This window comes from Eublepharis macularius, chromosome 15 (assembly GCF_028583425.1).
Source record: "Eublepharis macularius isolate TG4126 chromosome 15, MPM_Emac_v1.0, whole genome shotgun sequence".
Taxonomy (NCBI): domain Eukaryota; kingdom Metazoa; phylum Chordata; class Lepidosauria; order Squamata; family Eublepharidae; genus Eublepharis; species Eublepharis macularius.
The window spans coordinates 4,579,728-4,600,663 of record NC_072804.1 but is presented as its reverse complement, the minus strand read 5'-3'; positions in this window follow the sequence as shown (position 1 = coordinate 4,600,663).

Sequence of the window (20,936 nt, the reverse complement as noted above, 5' to 3'; positions counted from 1 at the left end):
GATAGCTCTCTCCCACAGTTTCAGTGAGCCAGCTTGGTGTGAGAGCCAGTTTGGTGTAGTGGTTAAGAGCGTGTGACTCTAATCTGGAGAACCGGGTTTGATTACCTTCTCCTCCACTTGAAGCCAACTGGGAGATCTTGGGTCAGTCACAGCTTTTGGGAGCTCTCTCAGCCCCACCCACCTCACAGGGTATTTGTTGAGTGGGGATAATAATGGCATGCTTTGTAAACCACTCTGAGTGGGTGTTAAGTCATCCTGGAGGTATATAAAATTGTTGTTGTTGTTGTTGTTGTTGTTGTTTAAAAGGTAAGGATGGTCCCCTGTGCAAGCACCAAGTCATTGCTAGCCCATGGGGGGATGTCGCATTGCAACGTTTTCTTGGCAGACTTTGTGTGGGGTAATTTGCCATTGCCTTCCCCAGTTGTCTGTGCTTTGACTCCAGGGGGTTGGGTGATCATTTTGGTGACCTCAGAGGATGGAGGACTGAGTCGGCCTTGGGCCTGCTGCCTGAACCCGGCTTTCACCGGGATCGAATTTATTATTATGGAGGAGTGGAAAGTTAAGGGGCTTGCCTCACATCAAGTGGCTGCCGTCAGACAGCTTAAGTGACTTTTGGTTCGCCAGTAAACCTCCAAGTTTGAAGTAAGCCCGGGCAGTTTTCAGGGTCGCATGACATTAATGGTAGTCATGGGAGTTAGATCCTGAGCGATAGTGCTGTGATGACCCAAGCCCTTAAGGAAGGATCTGGTTGACTCTGCATTAGCCATGGAGGAAGTGATGGCCAAGCTGCTACTTCTGTTTGTTGGGATGTGGGGTCCTTTGCCTCACTTCTGGTCATTCACCTGGGAGTAATAAGCTGGGCTTCCCAAGGGCACAGCCCTTCCATTACAGGCCCCACAGATGTGCTTGCATAGGCAAGGTGGCCCAGTGAGCTCAAAGGGAGGAATAGTCCTCCACCTCACGTACTGATCATTCACTTGGGCTGTAAGGACCCTGGCTGCGGGGCATGGCCATTACGATATAGGCTCAGGAAGATTTTCACACATAAGCATAGTGGCCTCATGAGCTGTAGAGGAGGAGCGGCCTCTGTTTCATGTTCGAGTCATTCACTTTGGTGGTATGACCTTGGCTCACAGGGCATGGCCCTTTCCTTACAGGTTCACACAGACTTGCAGTGCCCAGGCAAGTAGTGGTCTGTTGGTTTGAGGGGAGGTGCGGACCTCCACCTCATGTCCTGGTCATTCACTGTGTGGTGTTGACCTTGTCTCACAGGGCATGGCCCTTTCCTTACAGGCTCACACAGGCTTGCATCGCCCAGGTAAGTAGTGGCCTGATGCTTTGAGGGGAGGTGCGGACCTCCACCTCATGTCCTGGTCATTCACTGTGTGGTGTTGACCTTGTCTCACAGGGCACAGCCCTTTCCTTACAGGCTCACACAGGCTTGCAGCGCCCAGGCAAGTAGTGGCCTGATGGTTTGAGGGGAGGTGCAGTCCTCCACCTCGTGTTCTGGTCATTCACTGTGAGGTAATGACCTTGGTTTGCTGGGCACGACCTTGGCTGCAGGGCATGACCCTCTCGTTACAGGCTCATACAGACTTGCAATGCATAGGCAAGTAGTGGCCTGGTGTGTTGATGATTGGCCCATATTGCTTCCATGTAAGTGCAGGGACTCATTAGCCCTTGAGAGGGCTAGACGAAAGGCTAACGGAGCCATAGAGAAAGCTTTCAGGGATGGTATAGGTCTTTATTTGCCACACCTCCACATACTAGGCTGAATTTGCCAAACCCTACCGAGGTAATGGGGATTCACCTGGCCACTAAGGGCAAAGACATCTTCCTCAGCAGGCAATAAAAGTTTTTATGGCGGATTTGCTGCAAGGGCTCCGGTCAGCCTTAGGCTACCGGTGGGGTCGCTGGGGCCTAAGCAGAGGCTCGGCCCTGGCGTGGGCAGGTTTGAGTTTGAGGTAGGGTGCGGGCCGGTGAGCACCCTTGGCGCTTCCCTATTGGTGGGAAGAGGGGCCTACTACTGCAACAACTAGGGAATCACCCTGAGAACCCAAATGCACTACCGGGTGTATGCTAATAACCTCTGTAATTAATGTGCAAGTGTTCATACATATCACTATATACACTGCAATTACAAGACTCATATATTCCTCTGAAGTCAGTCAGTCAATCATAAAGTGCTCAGTCCAGTATAATACCCCAATACATTAGGCGTGTCCCAGAATAAGTCTCAACAGACGTCTGCTGTCCTAATGCGATCCACATTTACATATGGAAATTAACAAGTTTATTTATTATTGTGGAATTATTTTGGGACACGCCTAATGTATTGGGGTATTATACTGGACTGAGCACTTTATGATTGACTGACTGACTTCAAAGGAATATATGAGTCTTGTAATTGCAGTGTATATTGTGATAAGTATGAGCACTTGCACGTTAATTACAGAGGTTATTAGCATACACCTGGTAGTGCATTTGGGTTCTCAGGGTGATTCCCTAGTTGTTGCAGTAGCTGGTTTTGGAACCCCTCGTTTTGTGGTTGTTCTCTGGGAAGAGGGGCCTGCCTGAAGGGCTGGTGCTGCTTTGATGGCTGCCAGCTGCAGGGGCAGGCTGCCTTCGGGAACTCTGCATGCAAGTCCTTCCCTCACTGCTGTATGGCTGAGGTGTTCAGGAAGTTGAAATGAGGGTGACCAAATTGCCTGGCCGTTCAGGTCTGCACCATCCATGGACGGGTCGCACCCGGGGCTTTGGGGCTTGCCCAGACAGGTCAAGGCGGTGGTCCAGGGTGGACCCCATGGCTTGACCTGTATCGCTTTAGGCCCTTGCCACTGTTCTGGCTTGTTCTAGTTGTATGAAGTTAATAAAGTGGCCCTTATATGCAAACTTGGTGTCTGTTTCTTCATTCTGACTAGGGTGGCAATAAGTGCTAATGCTGCATGGCTGTTAAGTGCCACAATTTAAACAAAAGGGGGAGGGGTTGGGGGAGTTTTTTTTGTAATTCCTACACATCTTGGATTTGTGTTTCCATTACAGAAAATCAAGGTAATAATTCAAAACAGTGATTTTCATGTACAGCTTGGGAATTTCATTATGCTCTGCCCTAGTTTCTACAGTTATCTTGGGATCAGCCAGATCCCATGGCAAGTTATCCTCCTTTGTCCTAAACAATACTGTTTTACATATTTGTCTAAACATTAGCAGGGCAAGTAAAAGCCATTACACAGTGTGGGATCTACTACAGAAAATAAATTGGAGCATGCAGAAACAGTTCACACCTGTTAGTTGTAGATTTTCCGGGCTGTATGGCCATGGTCTTGGCATTGTAGTTCCTGACGTTTCACCAGCAGCTATGACTGGCATCTTCAGAGGTGTAGTACCAAAAGACAGAGATCTCTAAGTGTCACTGTGTGGAGAAGATGTTAGCAGGTCATTTATATCTACTCAAGAAGGTGGGTTTGGGCTGAGTCATCCTGTAAGAGTTTCCTAGGGTGTGGAATGCTAATGGAGGGAGGCTTCACTGTATCCTGAGGAGGTTCTTTTGCATATGGATTGGTACTTGATGTGCTAATCTTCTCTGCAGGGCTATTGTCGGGGATAGAATGTTTTGTTAGCCTGGTGTTTTTCAGAACTGGAAACCATGCTCTGTTCATTCTTAAGGTTTCTTCTTTCCTGTTGAAGTTTTGCTTATGCTTGTGAATTTCAATGGCTTCCCTGTGCAGTCTGACAAAGTAGTTGGAAGTGTTGTCCAGTATTTTGGTGTCCTGGAATAAGATACTGTGCCCTGTTTGAGTTAGGCTATGTTCAGCCACTGCTGATTTTTCAGGTTGTCCAAGTCTGCAGTGTCTTTCATGTTCTTTTATTCTTGTCTGGATGCTACGCTTTGTGGTCCCGATGTAAACTTGTCCACAGCTGCAGGGTATACGGTATACTCCTGCAGAAGTGAGGGGGTCTCTACTGTCTTTTGCTGATTGTAGCATCTGTTGTATTTTTCTGGTGGGTCTGAGTACTGTTTGTAGGTTGTGCTTTTTCATAAGTTTTCCCATCTGATCAGTGATTCCTTTGATATATGGCAAAAACACGTTTCCTGTGGGAGGCTGTGTTTCCTTACACTACCTGCAGAGAACTTGCTAACACAGACAAGGAGCTATTTTCCTTGCATATCAACACTAGCCATAAAATGAGAAATCATGATTAGGACAAGGTCGACAATCTCACCTACAGGAAAATGGAACATGTGTTAACCAGCCATACTTCCAGATAGAAGCAGAAGTTTAACAAATTACAAGATAAAAGACAGACAATTAGCACAGTAGAGCTTCCATGGCACAGTTTCTTGCCAATTAACATCCTTGTCTGATCACACCATTTTGTACCTGTGGGAGAAAGGGGTGGCACCAAAGTTGCAGATTTGGTCTTACTCCTCCCTCTACATGTTCGCACCTAGAAATGGTGACATCAGTTCTTGGACTCTTGGTTGGTCAGCAGGTCTGGATCATTCGAGACTCCAAAATCCATAAATTAACTAACAAGCATGCAGTTGCAGGCTTTAGTCAGGTTATAGCAACTTAAGCTATAATGGAAACACAAATCCAGCTATGAGTAAAAACAAGCAAATTTATTGTATTTAGCCATAGGCCATTACAAATCACAAATAGCAGAGAGAATAAACAGAAACATGAATGATTAAACTTAATATAACAAAGTCAGAAGAATATACTGGGAAAGGCAGTCCTGGTGCGCCCCAGACACAATTTGATTCCCATAGCTGTTTTAAATGTTTAAAAATGCAGAGCTGACCCTGGAGCGCTCATCTTCACTAGTTTAGCCCTGAGAGATTCTTTCTGCCATCAATGAGTTATTAGACTCAAAGCAGATGGAATCCAGATTTCTGATTCCAAAATCTTTGGCAGATCAGCCAGAAGCAAGTCATGATATTACAGATGTCAGGTCTTTCAAGAATATGTCATCCACTCCTATAACAGCTATAGGGAACATATATATATATATATATATATATATATATATATAATATATATATATATATATATATATATATATATATATATATATTAGTGGTGATGATACAGCTATAGCCTATGCTGAAATTCCATAAATAGAAAATTATCAAGAGAATCATAAGTAGACCTCTTGGGGACCAGTGTAATATTTAACCATTCACTTGTACACCTTCTATTGCCAAGCAGGCTTGAGCCAGTCAGCATCTTAGATTCTGCTGGGGAACTTAGCAGGATTCCACAGAGATCATTGTATGGAATGTCTAATCTATTTTTATCTAGATTAGTCATGCCTTCAAAATGTAAGCCTTTAAAAGTGTTACTTTAGGGATACCAGTCCCCTGCCAGGGGTGGAGGATCCCCCACTCCCATCCTCCACCCCCACTCCCAATTACTTGGCCAGTGGGGGGGAAGGTGGGGGAATGCACCTCTCAGGGTGTCTCGGGCTGAATTCAGCTGCTGTAGAGTGCAGGAGCACTGCCAGGCTCCACGGTCTACTGTGGCACACAGGAGCACTACCCAGGTGTCGCATGGCCCATGCAATGACTTTACTTCCAGGAAGTGACATCATTGTGTAGTCCAGGAGCATGCACTCATAAAGACTACAAAACATAAGTTCAAGGTCTCCTGCCCGGAGGGTGAGGGGACCTGGCAACCCTATGTTACTTGCATATTTGTGATGAAAACACACTCTGCAAATATATAATCAATTCCCTTTATTACTTTGCATCTTCCAGGTCTGCCTCACTTTTTTATCCCCATAATTATAAGCTCTGGAAACTCATCTTTAAAAAATAGCTGCGCATCCAGAACTCAAATGGTCACTGAGTAGGACTCTAAGAGACAGTGTGGTGTTGTGGTTAGACTGTTATTCTAAGATCAGGGAGGCCCTGGGTCACATCCCTACTTACCATGGGTGCTTGCGTGATTACTTTGGGCCTGTCATTCACTCTTCTCCTAATTTACTTCACACAATTGTTGCTATGATAAAATGAAGAATGGAGTACCATGTGTACAATCCTGAGCTCTTAGAAGGATAAAAATGCATGAAATACTTAAAGAAATGGCAGGATATATGCCCACCCCAAGTAATTAAGCCATATACACCATAATTCAGAATGTACTGAATGATGAAGATCTGTGATCTTTGCCATTGCTGTTTTGGCTCTCAAAATAACAGATTCCACTCTCTGCTGGTGTTCCCTGGAACTGCTTCCCTCTGTGCACACACTCCCAGACATCTTGGTTCCTACTACATCTGCAATAAGAGCCCCACTGGAACTGTTTTCAGGTGGAGGAGCTGGGGTCCTTTTCTGAGACCTTGGAGAGCTCAGTAGTGGGCTAGATATATCAATGATATGAGGGTCTTACTCAAGACCCCCTGCTGAGCTCATGGTAGTAATGGGATGAACCACTTAACCACTATGCTACAGCCAAGCCATTTTAACTATCAGAAAAACTGCAGCACAGAAAACACGCAAATGTAAAATTACACTTGCTCAGAAACAATGAATATATCTTTAAAAGGGGCATTACATTTTATCCAAGGAGCATTGCTTTAGCCAAAGGGGGGGGGGGGAAGGACCGAACTGACAAAATAACAAGTCAGTATGTTGTTTTCTTTTTAAAATGTCAGGGCAAGCTTTTGAGCTTTTAGCATCGTTGTTTCTCCAAGAATCGTGTGTGTGTGTGTTTACAGTGTAGCTTGTTTTCACTATAATAACTGGAATAATATATTCAGGACTACCTGTACACCACAATTCCAGAGGAGGAGGAAGAAGAGAGGGAGAAACATAGGTGTGGAAGTATGTGCAGAGGCCAACTCACTCAGGATTTTACTCAGGATTACTCGGGACAGCATTTTTTTTTCATTCTAGCCCATACGGTTGAGACCATCCAGTTGAAAGTGTATGCTTGCTGAAACCTCAGAAGCTAAAGAAGTTGGCTTAGCAGTGGCTGCGACATCAGTGCTAGATGACTTGACTTAAGGAGGAAAAGAAATATGCAAAGATGCAAGCATTAAGCCAAAATAAAAATTACTCAAATTGTTTTAATGTGCATACTTTATATAAATAGCAGAATTCAGTTTCTGCAGTGCAGAATCTGAATTCCCTGAGTGTACCCAATTCAATCTATTTTACTGAGGTGTATTAGATACATTTTGTGAAATCAAAAAGAGTCCAGTAGCACCTTTAAGACTAACCAACTTTATTGTAGCATAAGCTTTCGAGAATCACAGTTCTCTTCGTCAGATGCAGAGAACTGTGATTCTCGAAAGCTTATCCTACAATAAAGTTGGTTAGTCTTAAAGGTGCTACTGGACTCTTTTTGATTTTGCTACTACAGACTAACACGGCTAACTCCTCTGCATCTATTTTGTGAAATGTCTTAGTCCCACCCATCTCTGATAATCTATTGGATAGATTTCCTAAGGAATCATATAAACATATTTTCATGAATTCCAGATCTTTTAGATGAGGTGGAATCTAATTCCGAAATACACACAGTAAACAAACACCCATCTATCTATGTCCTCTTCTTCCATTGCTAAGACATGATGCCCCAGGAGATTTGGTGTCCAGGCTCCCATGGTATTCTGACAAATTAAATAGACAGGCGCTAAAGCTCTCTCTTTGGCAGGTTTGGGGAAACATTGTTCAGTTCAGCCCTAAACTGAAACATATAGCTTCAATGTCGGTCAATAAACACAATGAAAATGACTCTACAATACCAAAAAGAAAAAAAAAGCAGAGCAATGCAAAATATAAAAAGAAACAAAAACATAGATGGATATTCAAATAAATGAAATAAAGAACATTTCTCTTTAATGTGGAAACAAAATACACTCTGAGACTGTTCACAAAAATACTGTTCTGAAAACACTGATTGTGTGAACCCTCGTGTCGTGCTCCGGCACGGTGCCCGGAGTGCGGCTGAGGCGGGGCTAGGTTGCTCACCTAGGCAAGGGAAGGCTTAAGGCAAAGTCCATTTAAGCAAAGTCCAAAGTCAACAGTCCAGGTCAAATCCAGTCAAGGCAGTCCAAACAAGGGTCGAGCAGGCACAGAGTGCAAAAGCAAGCTGAGGTCGAAGTCTGGGAATCAGTCCAAGGGGGGAACAAGGTTCAAAAGAGGTGGGAAGGTTTCCAGGCGCGAGGCTCCGGTTGCAGAGTGGCTGACGACTGAAGTTGTTTCCATGCTGCTCTGAGTTCAGCGTCCGTTCTTATACTCCACCTTGTTTAAGAGGCGGACGGGTCAGGTGTTTCCTCGTCCATTGATTGCCCTGCCTCATCATCCTGGATCAGCTCCAGCTGCCTCTGAGCTTGTAGTTGGGTGCTGCAGCACCGTTGCCAAACTGCCTCTCATGCTGACCCTTCCTTCAGGTGGCTGGCTCTGACAGCTCCCCCCGAGTGGCGGCTGGGGTTGTTTGTGCGTTGCTCGCTTCCTCGGGCCTGGTGTTTTCCCTGGGAGACACGGGCTGTACCTCTGGCTGCTGCATGGCCAGCTCCTCAGGTACCTCTTCATCTGGGGTGGGATTTGCCTGCCCAACGCAGTCCTCCTCCTCTGACGAGGACTCACTGGTGGGTGGCAAGAGCTCGGTCCGGGGCTGGGTCATGATGACACCTCTTATTTTGCTGAACACACAGGACAAGTTACTGGGAACTAATAGAAAATGAGGTATTAATGGGCAATATTCATTACAGGAGAGTCAGCCTGGTACAGTGTTAAGAATGTCGGACTAGGATCTGGGAAACCCAGGGTGGAATCCTCACTCTACCATAGAAACTTGCTGTGTGAGTTTTGCCCAGTCACACACACTCAGCCTAGCCTACCTCAGAGGGTTGTTGTGAGAATAAACTGGAGAAGAGGGTAATGTTTTAAGCTGCTTTGGGTCCCCATAGGGGAGAATGGTGAGGTATAAGTAAAGTAAATAAACATTAAACAACACTGTGTTTTATTATATGTGCTTTTAATTTTTTCTCCATATAATAGCAACTTGATAAATTCATTATTGCTGTCAATTTTGAGTAGTAAGAGTGGGAAAGTATGTTTCTTTGTTGAATGAATGCCAATGAAGATTTGCAAGAAGACTTTCTTTTAAAAACCAGCCTCACTAATAGCAAGGATCCTGTTATGTCTCTAGAATTAACTCCCTTAACATGAGGTGGATTTACATGACATGAAAGGAGTGGAGTCTCCTCCTATCTGTTCAGATGCATGGCTCTTCAAATGGCGTCACCCCCCCCCCCCACACACACACATTCCATTGCTAGTCATTAATAGTACTATCCTAAGCAAACTTACGCCCTTCTCTGTCCATGAAAGTCAGAAGGATGTAACTCGGTTAAGTACTGCACTGTACACGTACCATCATCAAATGCAAAAACAGCACCATGTTTCTGGACGAGACTAATGGCCCCCTAGGTCCAGCATCCTGCTCTTCACCATTTTATTTATTTCAATATTCATATTCTGCTTTTCTCCCCAACAGATACCCAGAGTGGCATATAGAACTGTGCTCCTCTCTTCTAGTTCGTACTCCCAAGAACAGTCCATGAGGAAGTTTGGATGGAAAGACTGGCCCCAGGCCACCCCATCAAGCTTCTGTGGCAGAGTGGGGATTTGAACGTGGGTCTACCACATCCTAGTCTAACATTGCAGCCATGACACTGCTCTGGCCGCAGGGCACATCGGTCCAAATCCCTCCTGTTATTGCTCCCAGCACTGTAACTGCTATTCATAGTGATGTTGCCTATGAACAGGGAGGTAAAGCAATCGAGTGATGCGCATGCCAGGTGTGAACATGCCCCAGGAGGGATCCAGGCATCTTCTCTGCACAGCGCTGTCAGATTCTACAATTATAATACAGTATTTTATTCTGAAAACTCTGAAAGTCTCATAAGTATGCATACAGTGGACTCCTTAATGTATTCAGTGCTGAAGCTTGTGGTGCTGAGGTTACAGAGCTTTTGAGGCTTGTACTTGTCTTAAATCAGAAAAGTCCACCACAAATCTAATTTGAATTGTTATTTGTAGACTTAACTGTCAGCCCTTCTCTCCCAACTAGTGCATGATTTTCTGCGTTGCTCCAATCTTACTGCATGAGAATAAATTGACTATTCAACCCAGGATGATTTACTTCTATTAAGACAAAACAGGGACATGTTCATTAAATTTAAACTGTCAGATCGCATTTCATTTATTGCTATTACCATTCACTGGAAAGTATAACTAGTCATTTTCTTTTTTGATAGTTCCATTTAAACTTTTGCCATGAGAAGCAAAAGGTGGAAAAAGCAGGATTTATTGTTCCAAACAGCTATATTCTCTGTGAAAATGGCCAGAATCTGCATTGAGAAATATGTTTCAAAGGCATTTAAAGGAGCATATTCTAGCCTGGGCATTGTCAGGGTTGAAGTGTATGTATGTAACCGAAGAGACTCCATATTAATTCTTTTAGTATTCTAAGTGCTTTGTTCCCAGGTGCCAAGATGTTCCCAGCAGCTATCTCACGGAAGAGGACTGTTTTGGCTATCGCTTCTCCAGCCTTGGGAAACTTTCGTTTTCTCAGCTTCAAAGGGATTGTTTTGAGAACTATGGGGGGAGGTTGGGCCTGCTGGGTTCTGATACTTTGTAACTCATGCTTTGCCTGTCATTCGTAACAATACACGTGTACCAGCCTGGATATTGTATCTGGGCCCGTGGACTATAATGAATTCTTTCTTCAGTAAACTTTTGAAAACAACGGGCTTTGGTCTGATTGCAGAAGGTAGTCTGGATTAAGGACATTATCTAGCCACAGTTCTGACAGGCATAACCCAAGTGACGTTAAACCACTGATTTCAACAGGATGGGTTTGAGGGTATGTTTAATTTCCCTATACACATAGTACATAAAAGTACTTCAATTTGGCAGAATGGGCACCATTTGTGAACTTTTGAGATGCTTTTTGCCCCAATTCTATACATGCTTACTCAGAAGAAAATGCAAATAAGCTCACTGGCTTGTTCTCAAAAGGTAGGACTTGTTCCATCTATAATGTTAGACCAATTAGAATATGACCTTCCCACACTGCTCTATTAAGATAGGAAGACCCCTAAAATCACAGAGAAGGAATCAACAAGGGGGTCTATGAAATTCATTCCATTCTGCAAGTAATCTGAGGCCCTACGGGGGAAGATTCTAATTAGGCAGGTGACGACTAGGAACAACGCCTCTGATATAGTGGTCCTCTGGTTGTGGAATGCCTCCACAAAGACACTCATATGACACAATCTTTGTTGGTCTGCACATGTCAGGTAATGTTTTATTATTTTCTGCCTTTGGTGGATGACTGATCCTTCAAGTTTTCATTGCAACTTTTAATATTTGACGGGGGCTTAATTCTAATTTTTATTGTTTTTATTGATTCTATTGTTTTTATTTTATGGATTTTATATTACTTATTTTACGGATGGTCTTGTGACATATGAATGTTTCAAGTAAACAACGTGGCCCCTTCCCAGCCAGTGACATCAGCTGCATAGGCCAGAGGCCGTCCTTTGCTGTCCTGACAGAGGAAGAGACAGGAAACCTCTTCCTAATTACCCGGGGTTGTGAGCTGGGGGCAGAGCCAGATGCCTTAAAAAATGGCTCTGCCCCTCAAACTCCTGTAGTTGCCTCGTGCTTGGCCTACCTGCCCACCGTGTAGTGGTGCAGGTTTAGCCAGTCGCTGATTATCAGGGCAAGGTAGTAATTTTTTTCTCCTTTCCTCAATTGGCTGATGGGGAGAGGTGTTTTTTGCCTACTTTGCACTGCGTACATGGGTTGTGGTAATTGGCTTACAGTGGAGCTTTAAATATGTTTTACTGACAGGATATAGATCCAGAGGAGTTAGCCATGTTAGTTTGTAGTTGCAAAATAGTAAAGAGTCTAGCAGCACCTTTAAGACTAACCAACTTTATTGTAGCATAAGCTTTCAAGAACTACAGCTCTTTTCATCAGATGCATCATCTTGCATCTAACGAAGAGAGCTGTAGTTCTCGAAAGCTTATGCTACAATAAAGTTGGTTAGTCTTAAAGATGCTACTAGCAGAATAGAATCTGGGTTAGGTGAGCAGGCTGGTGAGCACCCTTGGCACATCCCCATTGTTGAGGGAATTGGGGTCTGTCAGTCTTGGCTGGCATGTTTGATGGCTACCAGCTGAGAGGGCAGACTGCCACATGGGACGCCCTTTCAAGTCCTTCCCTCATGTTTGACGGCTGGGGGTAGTAGGGGCTTGTAGGGGGGAACCCCTTTTTCCAGGCCACTCAGCAGGAGACTGGGGGGAGGTACATGTGGGAGCACTGTTCCATCTACAGTGTAACATCGTTTACAGGGCGAACCTGCAATTAATGCCACACCATCACAGTATTTTTTTCTGTAGTTTCCTTCCTGTCATTCGACTGAGCATCAGTGAGAGTCTGGGGAGGGGGGTGGGTAATGTCAGTAAGCTTCCCGCTATAGCAGGAGCCCTGTCAACCCTAGCACTTGGGCCAGCTTGAATTGGGTCCAATCGTGTCACATTCTTCTGATATTTTTGTTTTTACTAGAAATAGCCTTAAGAAGCAGAGGAAGGTTTAACTCTCCCATTATCCTGGGCCATTTTCACACGTCTTACCGGCCACACAAAAGTGCGCAAAACTCCCGGAACGATGGCATCTTCCTGGTGCAATTTCCCATCATGACTCTGGTTTGTGGCATGAATCACCACAAATGGGAAATCGCATCAGGAAGACACCATCGGTCTGGGACTTTTGCATGATTTTGCATGGCCAGGAGACATGTGAAAATGGCCCTGTTTCCCAGTTAAAATGGTTCCATCTGATTCTTTCCATCTTGGTAGGAAGAAGATATGGGATCCTACATTTTCCACTCTGCAAAAAAAATAGTTTTATCCGTAGACAAGCTTGATGCCCGTGCTTCGCTACAATATTTAACTAAATCCAGTTATAATATTTATGGGTATGTAACATTTTTTGGTTGGGGGGGATTGAGTTGATTTTGTAGTATAATAGCATAGTGTCCGAGCTTCACAAACCTGTTTGAATACAGTGAAGCATGTTGATACCTAAAGCTGATGAAGTGAATTTCAAAATATAACATTTATTGAAGAGATTTTCGAAAGGAAAATATTATAATGCAATAAATAAAGTGAAAAATACGTACAACCTTTTGTTTTCTACTGAAGGACCTCTTTGTAGACCACATAGGTGATTTCCCTCTCAGGATCACCAGGCTGCTGCGTGAGCTCACTCTGGAGCAGGTCACCTTTCCCAGGCCTGTAGGGATGGTCACCTTTCCCTTGGACTCAGGACTTGCTGGTAATTGGCCAGTGCTGCTCAGTGCATCGCAGGAGTATGATGTGCATATTTCTTTGCCACATCGCTAAGTTGCTTCCTCCTTTTAGCATTGGTATATCTTGCAAAACATCTGCCAGGAGGCTTCTTGGGGTCAGTAAGAGATGAGGGCTGCGAGAGGTGTGAGGTGGAGTTGGACTGAGGGAGGGGTAGTTTGGTGGGCACTTTGGTAGGTTCATGTGAGAGGTTTGCATTGAGATGGCCCCTAGAAAGGTCGTGCACCATCTTCCCATGAACAGTTAAAAACTCAGTTGCCATACTGACTTTTATATAAAATCCCTATTCAGGAGTCCTGTACTGTCTTTCTTCAACTCTCTGCAGTTTCCTTTGCTGGATTTTTACCTCAGAACACAGAGTTCCACAGCTGACCCATCAGCCTGCCAGCCACACAGGAAAGCCAGGCCCCACAGGGAGATTGGCAGCCCTTGACCGGGAGGTGTGTTTTTACCTCAGGACCCATTCAGTGACTCCCAATAGCAAGTATAGACTCTTTAGAATGTTGGGGAGATGACCAATAAAGGCTGCCTATGCAAAGGACCTCAGGGAAGAGTGGCAGTTGGCAGCGGGGGAGAGGACCCTGCCAGCCACACAGGGAAGCTGTATCCCTATAGGAAAGCACATTTTACCCCTTTTTACCCCCTTAGGGGACAAATTTCTTAAAATCCCTTCTTAGTGAGCCCCTACATCACAAAAGGAATGTCCTGCCCAAATTTCACGTTTCTAGGTCCAGGGGTTTTGGCTGTATGCTGATGAGTCAGTCAGGACACTTGTCTTTATATTTATAGATGATCTTGAATGGAAAAATGGTGTGAGTGTAAAGGATTAAGTAGCCCTCCTACCTCTCCCACTGTTGCTGGGCTTAAACACACATTGCTTCTTGAGGCTGCTTTTGAGTAAAAACAAAGGTAGCATGTCATATTTCCCCACCCGCCTTGAAAACAAGAGTTTGCATTTGCACATATGCAGCCAACATGTGCGTAATGGGCTGCGCTGGTACTGGCTGACACAAAACAAAGCAGGAATAGAACTGAATTATTCTGGAACCCTTGGAACTGAAACTGAAACAAAAGCTTCCTTGGAGCACACCTCTAGTAGAGCATACCCTTATCTTTCTTTATATACTTCTCACTGCATTTTCTTTGTCATGGTTTTAAATGTAGAAATGAATCGGCTGAAATGAAAAGCATACTATTATATCCTTGATCTCTTATCTTTTGTGCAGAGATCTCAGGAATATGAGCTTTGCTTGGCCTATATCTGAGGAAACCAAGCAATGTTTTGTGTGACTTTTTAGCACAATGTCCCCTCTGTCCTGTTTCCAAGACCGTCTGCCATGTGACAAGGAAAGCCTTCCTTTTGAATAGCTGAATTGAACGCAATAGGAATTACCCTGCAGGGCAGGAAATCCCATGCTGTGAGGACGAGCTTTTAGCTGGCCTGGACCTCTGACTTCCAGCATTAGTCATTCTTACAGCCATGGTATTTAAGAATCATTTTCCTACTTGATCCAATTTTGTTTCCAAGAGGCCTCTGTTGCCTCTAGAATGATGCTGGTGAAATCATTGGTTTGGGGTGTGTGTGTTCTTTTGGATTTTATTCATTGAATTGTTCTCACTAAAAATCTTAGCTGAGCTACCCACTGACTGCAAAGTGACCTTTTCAAAACAATTATTAGATAATCATGATTGTCATTTTTGCTGCTGACAAAATCTCTCTCTCTCTCTCTCTCTCTCTCCAGTTCAGTTGGTATTAAGTATTGAGCCTTGTGCTCATAGTGATTTCAGCTAGGCAGTGATTTCAGCTCATGCGAGTAACTTCTCAGAGGCGGCCGGTGGGGAAGGCTCCTGTGATCAGGACATCACCAAAATATGGAATGACACCTGGGATTCCCTGCAGCAACCCCTCCATGAGCCCCTGGAAGATGCCTGGGGCTACACTAACCCCCGAACTGGAGCCTCTTGACCTTTAACACCCCACGGTGTGTCACGATAGCTTGAGCTTCTGTGGTAGCATTGTCTACTGGAAGCTGCTGGTATGCTTGCACTGTCGATTTTCGTGAATGTTCGTCCTCCCACTAAGGACCCCAGGAGGTGGCTGATGACTGGCACCAGATATGCATGCTGCTGCAGCACCTTGTTGATCATGCACTTGGAGTCTGCACAAATTCAAACATCCCCATTGGCCTTCATGGGCGTGACGATCGGTGTCTCCCAGTGGGAGTGTGACACAGGCTTGAGGACTCCTTGGGCGATTGGGTGTTCTAAGTCCTCGTCTATGCATGGCTTGAGAGCGAAGGAGGCCCGTCGTGCTTTTAAGGTGGATTGGCAGTACTGCTGGATCGAGGTTGAAGGGGACAAGCAGTCCCTTATAGCAGCCTAACGAGCCATCAGACACGGCAGGAAACTTCTCAAAGACTGCATCTATGTCAGATTGGTTGACTTGTTGGACCCCGGTGACTTGGATGCCCAATGCCTCAAACCAATAGAGTCCCAGCAAACTAGTAAGGTGCCCCTTAACTACAACCAAACAGAGGGGCCCATGAAAATGTTTATAGCTGACCATGACTCGGCCAACCCCAGCCACTGGAACTCGCTGCCCCTTGAAGTCCGTCAGGACGAGGTCGCATGGCTCTAGCTATCAGCTCCTCCCACTGGGGCACACTCAGTTGAAGGTGTCCATAGAGATGATGAAGAGTGCTGACCGGGAGTCCCCTTCCATCTCACATGGTGTCCCCTCAATGTGCAGTGTGATGTGGATCTTTTGCTTAATGGCAGCCCTGGTGTTCAGGACGAGAGTTCTGTTGGAACACTCGCTCATGGTATTTCACTTGTTGGACCGGTGTGAGCCATTCTCTGCCAGCCGCTGGGAACATGACGGGAGGCGTGGGGACTGTGGTGGAGAGCTTCCCTTCTTAGATGCTCTACAGGCTCAAGCGATGTGGCCCCTTTTCTTGCACGCCCATCATTCTGCGTCGCGAAATGTACTGTACCTTCATGGGTTCCCCCACAACTGGCACACTGGGTACCTCTATATGGTTGCTGCTTGGGGTGTCTGGGCCGGGTGGCTTGCATTTGGTGGATCTCCTCGTCCTCCTCGATGTCACTCTCAAGGCTCTCATGGTGTGCTTGTTTCACCTTTTTAGGAAGGGTGGGGCTTCGCGATTGTTGCACTTCCTTGGTGGACTGGTCTGCCGCTTCCGCCACTAGCGCCTCCTCAAGAGCCTCTTTAAATGTGAGTTTCTTCTTTGTGAACAGCCACTGCTACAGCTTCTCATCTCGCAGGCTGCATACCAGTCGGTCCTGAAACACCATCTCGAGGTCTGTGAAGTTGCATTGTTGTTTTGCTTGTTGGAGGGCTGTGACGAAGTTGTTCACCAACTTGCCTTGGACTTCGTCCCTCTTGTAGAATGCATGCTGGCTGGTGATTTAAGATGGTTGTGGTGAGAAGTGGTCTCGTAGCTTGTTTTTAATTACGCTGAACACTGTTGCCTGGAGCTGTGCGAGTGCCACCAGCGCCCATGCAATATCAAATGTGGACCGTCCACAGACACTGAAGAACATAGCTCTCTGCAACACATCCTCTAGCTTGTTTGCCTCGAGCTAGAACTCGAACCTCATGATGTAGGACTCCCAGTCCTCAGAGGTTGAGTTGAATGGCTTGAACTGGCCCATGGTGGCCACAGTGCATGTGTTTTGGACGGAGGAGTGAGTGAGTGCTGACACAGCCGAGGCAACAATTCCTCGCTGGTGCATGCTTCAGCTCTGTGGCATGGGGCTGCCTTCCTGCATGAAGTGATTTCACTCTTAGCACTCTGGCTGCAGGGCTACATACCCGCCTTACATCCCACATTTGGCCCTTTTCGCACTTACGGTTTAAACCGCCATTTATGAGCATTCGCCCCGATCGCAGTGGCTTTGGCATTGCACCTATTCATTTCACACTATCTACTGTAATTTCAATTTGGTGTCTGTGCTTCATTTCAAAACCTCGGTGCAATTTTGGGCTTTTGGGGCCTTGCAATTCACATCACACTTTTTTTTAAAAAAATTGAGCATGTGTAGTAACGTTGCAATGTTGGAACCCTTCCCCCATTTTTGCTGATTGGGCTGTCCCCTGCCCACTGGAGAGGCAATTGTTGGCAGAGTTCTGGGGGAAAACATGTACCACTCTCATTTTTTTAAATCAAGCCAGGAAAGGGTTAAAATGCTGCTGATTAATCTCCTCCCGGGAAGCAGAGGCCTGTTTCCAAAGGGCTGTGCAAAATGCTTGGGTTTTTTCCCCCTCTTTGGCAAAGTCTGAAACATGCCTGGGAGGGAGGGAAAAGCAGCCGTTTAATCCTTCCCTGGCTTTTAAAGCCAGGAAGAAAGTGTAGGAACATTACAACGTTGCAACCCATTCTTGTCTTTAAAAAAAAAAGAATGTGTGCATGCCCTAAGGGAGGAAGGAGAAAGCAGCTATTTAACACTTTCCTTGATTTTAAAGCTAGCAGGAAATTAGCAGCAAGCTTAGGAATCATTCCTGGCTTTTGAAAAAAAATAAAACAGCATGCATACCGGGAGGAAGGAAACCAAGGAAGAAGCAGCCTTATGACCCTCAGCTCGCTTTACTAAAAAAAATGGTGGACAAGGAGTTCAGAGAGCTGAGGAGGGTGGGAGTGGTTAATTCTGCACAAACCAATCAGCTCCCAGGGAAAAGGAGGGGGGGAGAGAAGCAAAAAGGAGGCAAAAGTGTTCACATTAGCAAAATGCGGGCCAGCTGCCAGTCGTCAGCGAACTTAAAAAAACATCGGGGTATGTCCGCAGGGGGGAAAATCGGGGATACAGCGGACAAAAAGCGGGACTGCATCCCATGACTGTTTTTAAGTGTGAAAACCTTGCAAACATGGGATGTGGAACAGGTACAAACGCGCTCTAAAAACTGAGTGCGAAATGTACCATTGTCACCAGTATTAAGTATTGAGCCTTGTGCTCATAGTAATTTCAGCCAGGCAGTGATTTCAGCTCATGTGATTAACTTTATTGCAAATACTATGTCCATGTGCTCCCGAAGGACGTCCCCTTTTAGTAACCCCCCAATGAGAACACAGACAACGAGGATCCTTCATTTGCATGTGCTGACAAAAGGTAACATGTTTACAAGGCAGCGGTTGGTTCATATCCCAGAGGAATGATTGGCTGCTGCTAGCCCTATTTCCTAATAGAATTGTAGACCTGAGGAGCCCCAGTTTACTCAAAGCTAGCCCAATACATAACAGTTGGCATGGTTTGGAACAGCACAGTCTAAAGTGATTTTCTTCCTCTCACCTTTCATCTATTTGCCAGATTTTTATTTGGTATTGGAAAGTTGTTACGAGGTACCAAGCCCAGTGAATGTAAATGTTTTACTACTCAAGATGATGGAATACAATGAGACCCCTCTCATGTGAAGTTAAACAGAAGGACACCAACGCTGTCTCCAGGATGACTGTACAGACACAAAATGCCATTCATACCACAGCCCATTCCTTTATTTTTATCTCAAATGATATTAAAACAAAATGAAAAGAGCACCCTCTGTTCAACCCTTTCCTCTTCCTATTGAATGGTTATGTTTGCTATCTGACTGCCAAACACGATTTTGGTGTTGGGTCCATGTCACATATTGCCCTTCCCAGGAAGTGCTATTGCTGAGAAGTGAAAGGCCTCCTTAAGCCCACTCCAAGCCTGTCTTGGCTGCTCCGGTTAAACCTCACCAGCAGAAGAATAACTGTTCCTGGCTGAAAGTGTGTTCTAAAGCAGCCATAGTGTTTATTTACAGGAATGTGAGCGTATAGGCATAAGTAAGAAAGTATAACAACAAATTTGATTCTCTACAGCCTTTCTTCTTCTGTGTTCACTTCAGTCCTTCATATCCAGTCTTCACCCAGAAAGTTTATCTCCTGATTTCATGGCAACAGGCTCAACTTTGGTTCTCAACAGATTAAACCTATGCCAGATGCCAATCAGTCATCCAGGAACAAAAACAATCCAGACCCCAGTGTGAGATATGGGATCTCACAAGGTTAAAAGAACTATCAAAGCAAAAAGTCAGGAACCCCTTCTGCATCAGCCAATTTTGCCAGTTCCATTCCCATTCTGCAGCAGTTTATTTGTGACCATCTGCATTCAGTTTGCTGCCATGAGTAGTCACTCCAGCCACTATGCAGCTTTCCCCCCTCTTGGGTACACATCTTAACATGGTGAGGAGGTTTGAGTGTGCCAGTGAAGCTGAAAGCTGAGAGCAACACCATCAGGAGCACCGGCTTCGTCGAGAGTCTAAACTTCTGGAAGAGTCACTCAGGGCAGAATGGTCAAAGCTGAGACACCAGACTAAGATGCATCCACCCCCTTCAGGAATCAGTGGTCACATCAGCAGAAGAGAATTGAATGTTCCCATGGTGATGGAATCCTTGAAGTTTAGCTACTGGGCAGCAGCAGTAGCGGAAGGTGACATTGGCGAAGGATCTTTCACAGACAACAGCAGTGTCACTTCAACTAACCCTGGTTAGTACTGCAAAGCAGAAGGCAGAAATAGTAAACCACTTCTGCTAATCTCTTACCTTGAAAACCCTATGATGAGATAATTCAAAATACATAAAGTACCTTGTGTTTATTTTCAGTTACAGGACAAACGGTTGAACCATATGTAGCAGCAATGGAAGCTATTGGCAGAGATGGACCTTATCTGTCTTCTGCCACTTGTGAGTACCCAAAAGGTGATACTGACCTTGAGGGACCCTGCAACAAGAAGGACATATGCAAAATCGTTCCTTCTTCCTCTTGCTTCAGCAGACCCTCTAGCTCTTGAGGAAGGCTCGTTGCATGGGATGAGATCACAGAATCACAGAAGAGTGGGAAGGGGCCATACAGACCTTGTAGCCCAACCCCCTGCCCAGTGCAGGATCAGCCTAAAGCATCCCTGACAAGTATTCATCCAGCCTCTTCTTGAAAACTACCAGTGAGGGGGAGCTCACCACCTCCCTAGGCAGCTGATTCCACTTTTGAACTACTCTGACCGTGAAAAAGTTTTTCCTAATGTCTGGCCAGTACCTTTGTGGATGTAATTTAAGCCCATTGCTTCATGTCCTACCCTCTGCTGCCAACTGCAACAGCTCCTTGCCCTCCTCCAAATGGCAGCCTTTCAAATATTTAAAGAGAGCAATCATGTCCCCCCTCAGTCTCCTCTTCTCCAAACTAAACATCCCCAAGGCCCTCAGCCTGTCCTCGTAGGGCTCAGTCTCCAGACCCCTGATCATTAGTGCATAGGATCCAGCACTAATCACTCAGTGGAATCAATAGGCTTAGATTGGAGTCACTGTGCATAGGATTGCCCTAAATGTCAATGAACAATACGTTAGTGATATATCCTTATAGGAATCAACAATGTTTCCTATATAGACAATTATAGAACCTCTTTCTCTCATTCTTACCAATGGAAAGACTAGTTAGATTAAATCCTACAGTCCCTGATCCAGAGAAATTTAGTCCTGTGTTATGTGACTATCAGTAGGACAAATGAG